This window comes from Phalangium opilio, unplaced genomic scaffold, assembly GCF_054372755.1.
Source record: "Phalangium opilio isolate 3A_F unplaced genomic scaffold, DU_Popi_V2 ptg000061l_1, whole genome shotgun sequence".
NCBI lineage: Eukaryota > Metazoa > Arthropoda > Arachnida > Opiliones > Phalangiidae > Phalangium > Phalangium opilio.
The window spans coordinates 8485001-8487500 of NW_028324178.1; the positions used below are offsets into that span (position 1 = coordinate 8485001).

Here is a 2500-nt window from a genome sequence, read left to right on the forward strand (position 1 = left end):
TTCATATTATTAATCTTAGGAAACAAAGTAGGCTGACAGAGGTGGGATTCGAACCCACGGCCCCGAATAAACTGGTGCCTTAAACCAGCGCCTTAGACCACTCGGCCACTCTACCTGGAAACAAAAGTCACCTCATACTAATAAGAAAAAGCTTCATACTATTAATCTTAGGAAACAAAGTAGGCTGACAGAGGTGGGATTCGAACCCACGGCCCCGAATAAACTGGTGCCTTAAACCAGCGCCTTAGACCACTCGGCCACTCTACCTGGAAACAAAAGTCACCTCATACTAATAAGAAAAAGCTTCATACTATTAATATTAGGAAACAAAGTAGGCTGACAGAGGTGGGATTCGAACCCACGGCCCCGAATAAACTGGTGCCTTAAACCAGCGCCTTAGACCACTCGGCCACTCTACCTGGAAACAAAAGTCACCTCAGACTAATAAGCAAGAGCTTCATATTATTAATCTTAGGAAACAAAGTAGGCTGACAGATGTGGGATTCGAACCCACTACCCCGAATAAACTGGTGCCTTAAACCAGCGCCTTAGACCACTCCACTCGGCCACTCTACCTGGAAACAAAAGTCACCTCAGACTAATAAGCAAAAGCTTCATATTATTAATCCTAGAAAACAAAATAGGCTGATAGATGTGGGATTCGAGCCCACGCCCCCGAATAGACTGGTGCCTTAAACCCGCGCCTTAGACCACTCGGCCACTCTACCTGGAAACAAAAGTCACCTCAGACTACTAAGCAAAAGCTTCATATTATTAATCCTAGAAAACAAAATAGGCTGATAGACGTGGGATTCGAACCCACGCCCCCGAAGAGACTGGTGCCTTAAACCAGCGCCTTAGACCACTCGGCCACTCTTCCTGGAAAATTAGGTCACCTCAGACTAATAAGCAAAAGCTTCATATTATTAATCCTAGGAAACAAAGTAGGCTTATAGATGTGGGATGCGAACCCACGCCCCGAAGGGAATGGTGCCTTAAACCAGCGCCCTGGACAACTTGGCAACTCTACCTGGAAACAAAAGTCACCTCAGACTAATAAGCAAAAGCTTCATATTATTAATCTTAGGAAAAAAACTAGGCTGAGAGAGGTGGGATTCGAACCCACGCCCCCGAAGAGACTGGTGCCTTAAACCAGCGTCTTAGACCACTCGGCCACTCTACCTGGAAACAAAAGTCACCTCAGACTAATAAGAAAAAGCTTCATATTATTAATCTTAGGAAACAAAGTAGGCTGACAGAGGTGGGATTCGAACCCACGGCCCCGAATAAACTGGTGCCATAAACCAGCGCCTTAGACCACTCGGCCACTCTACCTGGAAACAAAAGTCACCTCAGACTAATAAGCAAAAGCTTCATATTATTAATCCTAGAAAACAAAATAGGCTGATAGATGTGGGATTGGAACCCACGCCCCCGAAGAGACTGGTGCCTTAAACCAGCGCCTTAGACCACTCGGCCAATCTACCTGGAAACGAAAGTCACCTCAGACTAATAAGCAAAAGCTTCATATTATTAATCTTAGGAAAAAAAGAAGGCTGACAGAGGTGGGATTCGAACCCACGCCCCCGAAGAGACTGGTACCTTAAACCAGCGCCATAGACCACTCGGCCACTCTACCTGAAAACAAAAGTCACCTCAGACTAATAAGCAAAAGCTTCATATTATTAATCCTAGGAAACAAAGTAGGCTTATAGATGTGGGATAAGGACCCACGCCCCGAAGGGAATAATGCCTTAAACCAGGGCCTTGGACCACTTGGCCACTCTACCCGAAAGCAAAAGTAAACTCAGTCTATTTAGCAAAAGCTTCATATTATTAATCGTAGAAAACAAACTCTGCTGATAGAGGTGGGATTCGAAACCACGCCCCCGAATAGACTGGTGCCTTAAACCAGCGTCTTAGACCACTCGGCCACCCTAGCTGGAAACAAAAGTCACCTCAGACTAATAAGAAAAAGCTTCATATTATTAATCTTAGGAAACAAAGTAGGCTGACAGAGGTGGGATTCGAACCCACGGCCCCGAATAAACTGGTGCCTTAAACCAGCGCCTTAGACCACTCGGCCACTCTACCTGGAAACAAAAGTCACCTCATACTAATAAGAAAAAGCTTCATACTATTAATCTTAGGAAACAAAGTAGGCTGACAGAGGTGGGATTTGAACCCACGGCCCCGAATAAACTGGTGCCTTAAACCAGCGCCTTAGACCACTCGGCCACTCTACCTGGAAACAAAAGTCACCTCAGACTAATAAGCAAAAGCTTCATATTATTAATCCTAGAAAACAAAATAGGCTGATAGATGTGGGATTGGAACCCACCCCCCCCCGAAGAGACTGGTGCCTTAAACCAGCGCCTTAGACCACTCGGCCAATCTACCTGGAAACGAAAGTCACCTCAGACTAATAAGCAAGAGCTTCATATTATTAATCTTAGGAAACAAAGTAGGCTGACAGATGTGGGATTCGAACCCACTACCC

General features: G+C 45.4%; 11 non-coding genes across 11 annotated transcripts; all 11 read right to left on the minus strand.

Moving 5' to 3' along the window:
- Positions 1 to 33: 33 nt before the first annotated feature.
- Positions 34 to 115, minus strand: TRNAL-AAG (transfer RNA leucine (anticodon AAG)). Its single transcript has one exon. It is a non-coding gene; the product is annotated as a tRNA-Leu (tRNA).
- Positions 116 to 185: 70 nt separating this feature from the next.
- Positions 186 to 267, minus strand: TRNAL-AAG (transfer RNA leucine (anticodon AAG)). Its single transcript has one exon. It is a non-coding gene; the product is annotated as a tRNA-Leu (tRNA).
- Positions 268 to 337: 70 nt separating this feature from the next.
- TRNAL-AAG (transfer RNA leucine (anticodon AAG)) lies at positions 338 to 419 on the minus strand. The gene has a single exon. It is a non-coding gene; the product is annotated as a tRNA-Leu (tRNA).
- A 379-nt stretch (positions 420 to 798) lies between these two features.
- TRNAL-AAG (transfer RNA leucine (anticodon AAG)) lies at positions 799 to 880 on the minus strand. The gene has a single exon. It is a non-coding gene; the product is annotated as a tRNA-Leu (tRNA).
- Positions 881 to 1101: 221 nt separating this feature from the next.
- On the minus strand, positions 1102 to 1183 carry TRNAL-AAG (transfer RNA leucine (anticodon AAG)). Its single transcript has one exon. It is a non-coding gene; the product is annotated as a tRNA-Leu (tRNA).
- A 70-nt stretch (positions 1184 to 1253) lies between these two features.
- TRNAH-AUG (transfer RNA histidin (anticodon AUG)) lies at positions 1254 to 1335 on the minus strand. The gene has a single exon. It is a non-coding gene; the product is annotated as a tRNA-His (tRNA).
- Positions 1336 to 1405: 70 nt separating this feature from the next.
- TRNAL-AAG (transfer RNA leucine (anticodon AAG)) lies at positions 1406 to 1487 on the minus strand. The gene has a single exon. It is a non-coding gene; the product is annotated as a tRNA-Leu (tRNA).
- A 70-nt stretch (positions 1488 to 1557) lies between these two features.
- TRNAL-AAG (transfer RNA leucine (anticodon AAG)) lies at positions 1558 to 1639 on the minus strand. The gene has a single exon. It is a non-coding gene; the product is annotated as a tRNA-Leu (tRNA).
- Positions 1640 to 2012: 373 nt separating this feature from the next.
- TRNAL-AAG (transfer RNA leucine (anticodon AAG)) lies at positions 2013 to 2094 on the minus strand. The gene has a single exon. It is a non-coding gene; the product is annotated as a tRNA-Leu (tRNA).
- A 70-nt stretch (positions 2095 to 2164) lies between these two features.
- On the minus strand, positions 2165 to 2246 carry TRNAL-AAG (transfer RNA leucine (anticodon AAG)). Its single transcript has one exon. It is a non-coding gene; the product is annotated as a tRNA-Leu (tRNA).
- Positions 2247 to 2316: 70 nt separating this feature from the next.
- Positions 2317 to 2400, minus strand: TRNAL-AAG (transfer RNA leucine (anticodon AAG)). The gene has a single exon. It is a non-coding gene; the product is annotated as a tRNA-Leu (tRNA).
- Between the last annotated feature and the right edge of the window lie 100 nt (positions 2401 to 2500).